Source organism: Podarcis bocagei, assembly GCF_964188305.1.
Source record: "Podarcis bocagei genome assembly, chromosome: W".
NCBI classification, from domain to species: domain Eukaryota; kingdom Metazoa; phylum Chordata; class Lepidosauria; order Squamata; family Lacertidae; genus Podarcis; species Podarcis bocagei.
This window is the reverse complement of record NC_138131.1, coordinates 82,763,040-82,775,307: the sequence shown is the minus strand read 5'-3', so window position 1 is coordinate 82,775,307 and position 12,268 is coordinate 82,763,040.

Here is a 12,268-nt window from a genome sequence, read left to right as displayed (position 1 = left end):
ATGTGCAACATAATAAGGGAACTCTCTGTGCTGAAGTAAGGCCTGCAGGGCAAGAAACAAGGAAAACAAGTCAGAATCCAAGGAAGGAGTTATATAAGATATTGGTAAAATAGCAAAAAGGTGATATACATACTGAGTATCCACAATAAGATTGAAAGGTTGAGTAGGAAAGGATTGAAATGCAAGAATCACAGCCGCTAGCTCAGCTTGCTGAGCAGAAGACTGTGGGGGGGGGGTAAATAAACATTTCCATTGTCCTCCCTCCTCCCATGTCACTACCCCCTCTACTTCTTGTTCCATCTGCGAAAAGGGTCAATGCAGAGGGGAGAGGTGTGAGAGACAAGGGGGTAGCCAAAACATAGGTGACCTGTGTCAGAAATGTCAAACCGTCATCCTTTGGAGCGTTAAAAATGATGACACCTATAGACTTCCGGGTTGTCGCCATCGCCGCATGGCGGACTCCCTCCGAGCTCCGGAGGGGGTCTGCTCGGCAGGGGCTGGGTCCTACCGCGCCGGCGACGCGGGGACCCTTAAAAACCACGGGCACGGAGCCCGTGGACATGGGTGACTCGGCTGGCACCGTTAGCGCCCTCCCGACTCGTGAAGGAGCCTTTTTAAAGGCTTCGGATCGGGTGCCGGGGAGCGGCGTGGTGCTTTGAGTCCTCTGCTTTCCCTGCCGAGCGAAGCCGCATGCCATTCGACGGAGAGCGCTGACTTCTTCCATTGGAAATTCGGACTATTAACAACAACCCGTGAGTAATTGGGAAACCGGGTTCAAAAGGAGAAAAAAAGAATTTTTTTTCGGATTCGGCACGAGCGGGGGTGATCTAAAAAGGAAGTCAGTCCCCCCCCTACTGTAAACATTCTAAAACAAGGACTGGGTAACCAAGGTCGAAAGAGAAGCATACTCTTGACAAAAATCATTAATTCCACGATGGGAAATTACAAGAACTGTGCTGGAGGAGAAGAGTGGAGGGTGAGAAGGAAAATGTAACCCCCCCTGGGAACCGGGGCGATTCGCAGAGCCTGGCGAAGAGAGACGGAGACTTTGACAGCTGTCAAAGTAGCTGTCAAAGTTGGAGAATATAAAGAGGACTTTGTTAGGAGGACTTTGCTGGTTAATTTTGTTACAATTTGATACAATATGGATATAAACTGTCGGAAAATAAGGAACAACAATTTGACTTTTGGATTAGAGGATACAAAGTTATTACAATTCCCCTAGAGGGGTTTCGGGACATTACAAAAACGGTCGTAAGTGGAAAAATACTCTTGGATTCGTACAGGACTTGTTATCTTCTGGGAAAGCTGCAAAACTGAAATAGTATTTTGTCTACAGAGGTGTTTACATTAAAGGAGACAATAGAATTTTCTATTGAAGAAAGGAAGGGACGCGCTAGCAATGATACAGATGCAGATTAAAGAGAAGACTTTGAGATTCAGAAATGTTCCAGAAGAGGAGAAGGAGGATATTTGGAAGAAGATGATTGAAACTTTAGCAAAGTGGCTACATTTACAGGAAAAAGACATAATAGAACAGACAGAGAAAATCTTCAGAGTGAACTCAAGAAAAGCAAAAATGAACAAATGGCCGGCAGACTGCATCATTGTATTCACATCGAATTGGATGAGAGATAAGATCCTCCAACTAAAGAGTAAGAACAAATTAACCATAGATGGAAAGGAAATAATAATTTTACGAGAAGTCCCACCTAGGCTGATAAAAAAGAGACAGCAATTCCAATTTCTAACAAAAGCATTAAAGGCCAAAGCAATATCTTTCAGATGGGAATACCCAGTGGGGATTTCCTTCAACTTCAAAGGAAAAAGAAGACGATTTGAGACATTTGAGGAAGCAGATATGTTTTGGAGGAAGTATCGAGGAGAATTAGGAGGTGGGAAAAGTGAAGTAAGAAATGAGGAAGGAAGAAAGGGAGAGCTATCGGATGAGGCGGAAGAAGAAGAAAAAGCTCAGCAAAGGGTGGAAGGATAAAGAACTACGCCAGTGGTTTGATATTGGCAATCAGACCAATAACTATTACAAAACCCCTCTCCTTTACCACTGCAGATAACGTAAACTCTTTCCATTAACTTTAGAATTTTTTAACTAATAAATAATGAAATTTAAATTGTTATCATGGAACGTGAATGGTCTAAATAATAGGAGGAAGAGGCAGAAAATAGAACGTATCTTAGAGAGGCAGAAGTGGGACCTTGCTTGCTTACAAGAAACCCACATCAATACTAAGCATAAAAGACTATTGGTAAAACCAAAGTTAGGGGAAGAATTCATCGCATCTGATGTAAGAAAAAAGAGGGGGGTTGTAATGTATGTTAAAAGCAAATATGAACCGGAATTGATATATGAAGACAAAGAGGGGAGGATTATAATAGTCAAAATGTTGAAATCAAACCTTTATTAGGCATTATGCAAATAAAAACCGTAAGAAAGAAAATAACATGTAAAAGCCTTGAAATATATATAAAAAGGCAGCAGTTGGTTACAATCATATATATATATATATATATACATATAAAATCAGTGGTTTTCCTTGTTAACCTGCTCCTTGGAGGACTGCAGCCAAAAACTCGGCTACCCCCGCCGTTACCCTTTGGTCAACGTCGGATAGGCAGAATCCCACACATTCACCTTGCTGGGGTTCCAGACCACCCAAAAGAGGGGACAGCACGCGTTGACGGAGCGTACTGTACAATGGGCAATGAAAGAGAATATGCTCTACAGTGTCCGGGACATTCATAGAGCATCTGCAGAATCTCTTGTTTCTAGGGATGTTTTGATATCTTCCCCAGACAAATGCTGAGGGAAAGACGTTCAACCGGGCCAGCATAAAAGCCCTACGTTGGGCTGGGATTATTAATTTAGTGACGTAATTGACTCTGCTATCTAAGATATTTAAATCATAGAATATGGGGGAGCAAGTTTTGTTTACAGCCGCCATAATATTTTGTCTCTCCACATCCTTTAGTCTAGCTAGGATATTTTGGAAAATGTATTGCTCATTAGAATTATACAGGGACTCCAGCTCGATGCCTAAAGATTCAATCTTTTTTTCGAGGTACTGATACCATCTTGATTTATAGGAGTCTTTGAGCAGATCAGCGAGCAGGCTTGATGGAGAGCAGCGAAAGTGGCAGCGTAACCAGTACTTTATTGAGGTGGACCAGGCCCAGTATTCCATTGTGTGTATGCCTATTTCTGCACACATTGTCTCATATTTGATCGCAGCTGGGAGTCCAAGAATACGTCTCAGAAAGCTGGAGTGAATCTTATTTAAATCACTGTTATATGCTTGAATCCATAGCGGGATTCCATAGAATATCTGGGCTTGCACTTTTGTTTGGAAAATCTGATTGGCCGCAGGAATAAATTGATTACCTTTCTGATAATAAAAACGGGCAACTGCTGATGAGGTGCACTTTGCCTGTTTTATGGCATTTGTGCGATGACTTGCCCACCCTAGATTGCTCTGGAATAAGATTCCCAGATACCTATAGATTTTTACTTGTTGGATTTCTTGCCCTCTTATTTTCCATTTCTCTAGTTTCCAACCATTTGAGAAGACCAAAATTTTTGTCTTCTCGTAATTTATAGAGAGTTTATTACATTCGCAGTAAAGGGTCAGAGAAGATATAAGACGTTTCAGACCCAAGCTCGTTAATGATAGTAGGACTGCATCGTCTGCGTATAATAAGAGAGGAACTGGTTTCTGATTAAGTTTAGGGGCATGTGATTCTATTTTTTGAAGGTGATCTGGCAAGTCTGATAAGAATAAGTTAAATAGAAAGGGGGCAAGAATACATCCTTGTTTTACCCATTTCGAGATTGGGATGTCTGATGAAAGATGACCTATGGTGTTAAGTTTGACTTGACAGACATTGGAAGAGTATAGATTTTGTATTAGAATCAATAAGCGCTGATCAATTTTTAGTTCTGCGAGTTTCCTCCACAGCTTTGGGCGGTCAATTGAGTCGAATGCACCACGAAAATCTACAAAAGCAGCATATATCTTAGATTGCCTTTGAGATCTATATTTTTCAACCAAATGCATAAGTATAAGGCAGTGGTCTAATGTAGAGCAACCTTTAGAGAAACCTATTTGTTCTTTCCCTGGTAAATTTAAATTTTTCATCCATATAAGGAGTTTGGATAGGAGGTGCTTAGCGTAGATTTTCCCTATCACTGATAGTAAGCTTATCGGTCTGTAATTCTTTGGTTCTTTTGGGTCGCCATTTTTAAAGATTGGGATAATTATTGATCTTAACCATATCTCCGGTATGATCCCATCTTTGTCTATGAGAGTAAACAATTGAGCTAGGGGTTCTGCCCACCAATCTATATAGGTCTTAAATAATTCTATTGGTAGACCGTCTGGCCCAGGCGATTTCCCCGATTTGAAATTTTTAACTATCTCTCTAATTTCCACTTCTTCTACCCTTGGCCACTCCTGGAGTTTATTGATTTTATTTATAGCGGTCTCATTTCCTTTAAGTTCACTGTGTAGATTGTTAAATACAGATGTAAAGTATTGGGACCATTTGGATTCTGCAATTGGTGGTTGGGTTAGTTGATTTTCGGCTTTCAGTCCTCCGTACACTAGGTTCCAGAACGCTTTGTTGTTTTTACTCTGAATTGAGTCAAATAGTTGTAGCCATTTTTGGGTTGCATATTTCTGTTTCTTTTCGGCCAGAATGTAATGATATTTTCTTTTTTCATCGAGATAAGAGGGCTCTAGTTTAATGCGATTATTTTTAAATGTTTGACGCAGTTTTCTTTTTAGCTGGAAACATTCATCGTCAAACCAGGGGCTAGCGCTATGTTTAAGTATCCAACCTTTAAGTGGAGTACTAAGCTCTACAAACATTTGGAAGATTTCATTATAAGTTTTCAGAATATCACTGCAGGGATTAGTGGTCTTTAAATTGGATAATACTTGTTTTCTCAGGTTGGCTGTGAGTTTTTGCCCCACTGCTGCACTCATTTCCTGAGACCATTTTAATTGAGTCATTTGTTTGTATTGAGAAGGTTCTATGATATTGTACTTAGTTATTTTGGTTTCGTTCTTTAAGTTTATAGACAGCGATAGTGGCTGATGGTCGCTTTCAGTACGCGTTCCAATTTTGAGGTCCATGATCGAATTTATAATATTATAAGGGGCAAGAATATAGTCAATGACACTGCATCCTCGGGGGGAGAAGTATGTAAACTCCCCGCTTCTATCGCCTTCTGTTGAGCCGTTCACAATCTGCAAATTAAAGTTGTTACATAATTCGAGTAGGCGTAAGCCTTCGTTGTTTACAACCCTATCTCTGGAGAAACGTCCTATTTTCAGGGCATGTGCGATATCATTATCAGTATTCCAATTTAATTTGCTACATAGTTGTTCATTGTTGGTTCCCACTCTTGCATTAAAATCACCTGCTATTATCAGTGAAGCATTTGGGTATTTATCGGTCAAATTTTCTATATAGAAGGTTAGCTGTGACCAATTTTCACTGCTGCTGTTGTTTTTGGTTGGGGGGATGTAGACGTTTACAAGTAGCAAGGTATCGTCTTTTTGTGTTAAAAGTAGAGCTTGTGCAAGTGGAAAGCATTTTTCTAGCTGCTTGATCTCAAACCCTGAGTTGTCTTTGATCATACAACAGAACCCTGCTTTCGGCCGGCCCTTCGTGTTTGTTTTCAAAGCGGGTTTCGTATAGGAGGTGAATCCATTAATTTTAATATCTCTAGTTGACCATGTTTCTTGTAGAAGTATTAATTCAAAATCTTTGAAGAAGTTCATTAGGTCTGGGTCTGCCAAAACAAGGTACGGATTTGGAATCGGTCTCAAATTATAGACCCATTTCATTGTTAAATTCCGATTATAAAATTTACGCAGGATTATTGGCTAATAGGTTGAAAAAAATTATAGGAAAAATAGTACATAAAAATCAGGCTGGATTTGTGGAAGGTAGACAAATAAAGGATAATATCAGAAATATAATAGACATAATGGAATATCTACAAGTAAGAAGAGACAAACAAGCAGCCCTGATTTCAATCGATGCGGAGAAGGCTTTCGACAAAATCTCATGGGAATTTATGAAAAAACTATTAAAAGAATTGTGTCTAGGTGAAAAATTCCAAAAAGGTATAAATGCAATATATAACCAACAGAAAGCAAAAATTATTATTAATGGAGAGTTTGGAGAAGAAATCAACATCTTTAAAGGTACAAGACAAGGATGCCCCCTATCCCCAATGTTATTTATAATAGTATTAGAGGTTCTATTAAAGAAAATAAGGCAGGACAACCAAATAAGAGGAATAGCAGTTGGTGAAAAAAGATATAAGTTAAGAGCCTTTGCAGACGATGTTATGATCACAACAGAAAATCCCCTACAATGTACACCTAGAATATTGGAATGCATAAACGAATATGGCAGATTAGCAGGATTCAAATTAAACTATGGGAAAACCAAAATACTAGTGAAAAATATGGAAGAAAAGGATAAAGTGAAATTACAAGAAATTACAGGATTGGAAATTAAAAAGAAAATAAGGTATCTTGGAATAAATTTAACAACAAATACTATAGACTTAAGTAATGAGAACTATGGGAAAACATGGAATGAAATAAAAAATGACTTGCAAGTATGGGGAAAATTAAATCTTTCCTTACTAGGGAAAATGTCGGTAATAAAGATGAACATATTACCAAGGATGATGTTTTTATTTCAAAGTATCCCAATACTAGGAGGAGATAAATGTTTTAATAACTGGAAAAGAGATTTGGCTAAATTCATATGGTCAGGGAAAAAGCCAAGAATAAAACACAAAATAATGATAGATAAGAAGGAGAGAGGAGGATTTGGTCTCCCAGATATGGAGTTATATCACGATGCGGTGGGTCTGACCTGGCTAAAGGAATGGATCAAATTAGATGACTCGGATGTATTGGATTTAGAGGGAGTAGAGACGAGATTTGGATGGCATGCCTATTTAATAGATGAAAAAGTGAGAGTACATAAAGGCTTCCTAGGGCATATAATCAGAAAATCTATATATAAAATATGGGAGAAATATAAGAGACTCTTAGAACTGAAAACTCCCTGGTGGGCATCGCCAGCAGAAATTGTCGCAGTGAAAAAATTAAATATGAAAGAAAATTGGGCTACCTATAAAACTGTATTAAAGGAAGAAAACGGAGAATTGGAATTAAAGGACTACACAGAGATTAAAGCTCATATTAGTGATTGGTTCCAATATATTCAAATTAAGTATAGATTAGCAAAAGACAAAAAGTTAGGATTTGAAAAAGAAATATCAAAATTCGATAAATATTTAATACAAGAAAAATCAAAAAATATATCTAAATTGTATAATCTGATTTTAGAGTGGGAAACAAAGGATGAATTGGTTAAAGCATCAATGATTAAATGGGCGCAAGATATTGGGAAAAATATTATGTTTGAACAATGGGAAAAATTGTGGAAAGAAGATATGAAATTCACCATGTGTTATATACTGAAAGAAAATTACCTTAAAATGCAACATAGATGGTATTTAACACCTGAAAGAATAGCAAAAATGAATAAAAACTGTAGCGATATCTGCTGGCGATGTAACACGGGAAAAGGTACCATGATACATATATGGTGGAATTGTTTAAACATCAAACAATTTTGGGAAATAATATATAATGAAATGAAAAAAATGTTTAGATACTCATTTAGGAAAACGCCAGAAGGTTTTCTATTGGGAATTGTACCAGGAAGCCTAAGGGAAGAAGGTAAGACCTTATATTTATACGCAACAGTAGCAGCAAGGCTATTGATTGCGAAAAACTGGAAAAGTGGTATAATACCGACAAAAACAGAGTGGCTTGCCAAATTATTGGAGTATTACAATATATCCAAAACAATGGAAGAAATTGGAAGGATTTCAAAAGAAAAGATAGATAGGGACTGGAAGGTGTTTAAAAGATACTTGCAAAATCATATCGAAAAATCAGAACTCCTATTAGAATAAACAAGTTCCGTTTCAAATACTGATATATCAAATAAGATGGAAAACAATGTGTAATAGAAAAAGAAGTATGAAATTAGGGTAAAGGTGTGTGAAAGAAAGTAATAGAAGTGGAAAGAAATTGTAATTGAGTAGATTGGAAGTCAAACACAAAGGTGGGGTGAAGGGTTGGTGGATGGTGATGGGGAAAGGAACTATTTGTGGGATTGAGTGTAAGTATGTTTGAACATTTTTAAGGATTGTAAGAAATGTATGTTTGTATGCTTGTATATGTATATTAATGATGAATTTAAATTAAAAAAAAAAAGGAAGGGACTGGACGTAAGTTTTTGTTCCTGAACAACAAACCTCTGTAGAGATACCAGATTTCCGAATTAGAACGTTTTCGCAGCTGAACAGGACAAGAAACCTGAGAAAGTGAGGAATAAAAAGAACAAAGGACTGATTACGACATGGAAAGAAAAAAGGGAGGAGCGGTAAAGACCAAGGAAATTAAAGGCCTTTTTTAGATTGGACGTTTGAAGTTAAACATTATTAAAATAAATAAATTAAAAGAAAACCGGCAAGGTGGAACTGGGGAGAAATCTGGCCATGGATTTCGAGACCTCCAGGCTGACAACATACAGACTGATGGACATAGGGAATCTAAACCGGGGAAGGGGGGGGGGAGATTTGGAATCCAAAGGCTGTGCAACTATTTTTTGAATCTTTTTATATCTTTTATCTTTTATATCTTTATATAACTCTTGTATATCATTTCATTTTGATTGGACATGTTTTTTTAAAAAAAAGGGAATTCGTGGAAGGAAACTGGGGTGGATCTGGGGGAAAAATCTTTTTTTTCTATTTTTGTAAATGATATGGGAGGGAGGTAAGATTGTGTAATTTAAATTGGATAGTGGGTTAAACAAATTAAGTTTTAAATGGGGAGTGAGAGATTGTAGAACTAAATTCATGAAAGGGGAATACAGCTGGGAGGGGGAAGGGGGAGTCCCAGAAAGTTGGTATTGAAAGTAAGGCTTTAAGTGTATTTTATCTTTGTATTTCTATATTTTTTGGAAACTTTAATAAATATGATTTTTTTTTTAAAGTGATGACACCTATAAAATCAGCCAAGGCAATTTGCACGGCAGCATTTGTTATGAATAAATGCTGCTGTTCAGTCTGTGAGAAGGGCAGATATATTGATGCAACATCAGAACCGCTCAAAGCTATAGCACGTGAACGTCCTTTGATAACAATGTCTGATGTGGATTCAACAACGGAATAAATGTTTTTAGGTGGGGTGTGTGGTAAATGTAGCCATTCTATAATGCAGATTGTCTTCTTCTTTTCTGTCTGAGCATATAAATTCCTGTTGGCAACAATGGTGTAGCAAACACTGCCAGATGCAGCTTGTGTGCAGCACCTCTAGGTGGTGCATGCGGAAAGGTTTCAATGCTTCACCCACAAAATGTTGACAAAGTGTAGGGGAGTTCCGCATGCCTTGAGGCAGGACAACCCACTGATATCACTGGGTGGGCTGCGAATTGTTATATACTGGCAATGTAAAAGCAAACCGTTCCCTGTCTGCTGGAGCCAGTGGGATGAAGATGGTTCAATGTGGCCGAAAGTCAATTGTTCAGAAATAAGCTGTTCAGAAACAGCTGGTGCCGCTGCTGCTGATTTTTCTTTTGGTAGAGGCCACTGTTCTACCCCCACTGGGGTATCAGTGATCCTGGTTTGCCACACTGGAAACAAGTTGTATCGGTGGCTACAGGCTGGTTTTCATTTAGCGCTGCTGCCAGCAGATGAGCCTTGTGGGTGGTTGTACCAACAGACTGACAAATGCGAAGCATGGCTGCTGTGTCTGTGGCAGGATTGTGTATCATCGGTTGTAACGCAACCTTACAATCCTCATTGGCATTTTCAAAGGCCAATTGTTTGATAATTATTTGTTTGGCTTCAGGATTTTCAATTTGACGACTCACTGCTGTAAGCAGCCTGTCCATAAAGGAAGAATATGATTCTCTTGCCTCTTGCCTGATTGAACCCCACCTTGATTGAATACTGGTGGGTTCTGGGATTTTTCTCATTGCTTGTTTAGCAGCAAGAGCAGTGTCCCTCAATAAGATTTGCAGCAGTGTGGCTTGCACTGAAGCTTGAGTGAAAGGACCACGCCCCATCATGGCATCTATGACGTCTGCAAGGGTAATATTTGGATTATTTCCCCTGATTTGTTGAAACAAAGCTGGAGCATAAGCACGGCAGGCAGTTTCCCATTCGTGGGCAAACAAAACACCTGCTGATTGGGGTAACACTGTACGTGCCAAAAGCTTGATGTCATCTGGAACCAAAAGCTGGGCTAATGTGGCTTCCAAAAGAGCCTGTGTAAATGGGGCTTGAAGTCCATTTGTCCTTACTGACAATTGCAGCTCTTTCAAGATTTTAAAGTCAAAAGGTTGGTGTGTCACTGAAAGTAGCTGGAGTGAGTGCCAAGCCAGGAATCATGCTTCTTTTCAAACCATGTTCTGAAGTTTGTTTCATGATCAGAACAATCCTCTCAAGTGATTGTTTTCACCCTGCTTTAAAAGCAACACTTCAAAGAACGGCTCAAAAAAATAAATACACAAAAAAAACCTTAGCAAAACAGGATTCCCAATGAAATGGTCTGCCTCACAGCCAGAGGCTCTACTCCAAGGAAGCACTGAGGAGGAGTGTGACAGTTTGGAGCTTTGCTGTGTGTTCTCTGATCTGGTGACACATGCTGTCTGTTGAAGTTGAATGGGGAGGGGCCCTTAGATGTCTGAAAGAGTTCTGGGACTTGCTGGTTAATGGGATTTTCTGCCGTCCTCAGCGGATGCTCAGCCCTTCTGTCTATTCCAGCTGTAGTGTTTCAGAAAGTTGCTTTGAGCCAAACACACTCCCCTTTGAAAGTTTCAAGATCTCAAGTCTCAAATGTTTGGTAGCCAAGAGCATGGCTTAATTAGAATTGGAAACACTATTGAAAAGGTTTACTTTTCAAATACATTTAAGTAGGAATTACTCAGCCTTGGAGAAGCCCCTTCCTTGGGTCTCTGTCACTCACCTGTCAGTCACTCATCCATTCTGAATGGGTAGAAAGAAGCACAGAGCTATGACATACAGAGAGGCGTCAGGCAACCTCACTGGAGGAGGACTGGTGATTCTGGCCATGTATCTGAGTCAGTAATCACAACGCAGAGAATTGCCAGAGTTAGAATTAATCATCCTAGCAGAGACTGCTTAGAAGTATGGAATTCAACAACAATCAATCATGCAGAGATGCAACGGAGAACATTTTCTGAAATTAGAAAAAGCTGCCCAGTGCTGGGGAATGACCCCAGTCATGTCCAGTGTGGGAGAGACATGGCAGGATTAACCACCCTGTGCTCTTTCAGCAACTTTCTCTGTGGTCAAGAGCTGTAGGTGCTCATCAAATGGAAGCCCTACTTCCATCTACTGCTCTGAAGTAGGGTCATCTCTGCCTCCAGGTTTTCAACTTTTATGTACATCTTCTGAAAATGCACAAACCTTTTCTCTTGTATGAATGATGCCAGGTTTTAGCTCACTGGTTCCTTTATTTTATCCAGTTTTCTGTTTGGAATCTTAATGGCTCCCCCTTTGTATTTTTTTTAAAATAATTTTTATTAACTGGCTAATCACATCAAATTAAATCACATCATATAAATTCCAAATTACAAAGCCAAATTTTTAAATTTTGTTGGGGGAACCCATACTTCAAGATCCAAAGGGGGATTCAGATCATCTTCTTTACTGCGTTAATGTCCAAATCAGTCCCAATCAGTCCAAACAAAGTTCATAATTCTATCCAGTCTTATCTTGGTGTTTCCACATCATATCTTATTCATATAATTTCTCTTTTTCCTTTACGATCTCTTCTGTTGGTCTCCTTAAGCCGATAGCAAGTATAATAATCCTGTGTGGATTTCCCGTTCCTCCACTAAGTCCAGATGGTTTCCATATATCTCCTTAGTAGATAACCTCGTTCTTTCCATCATAAATTTTGGCATTTGTCGCTCTTAAGTCCCACCGAGGAGTTGATCCACGATATGTAAACAACTCTATTTCTCTCTTTCTCCTCCCAGACCCAAGAGCTCCAACAATGCCTCCCAAAATGGCGACGGCATTTTTAACTGCGTCATTCCAGAACTCTTAGCTTTCCAGCTTCATCTTGAAACATTGCTTTGGATCGAAAGTTTATCTCCACACAGCCTTAAATCC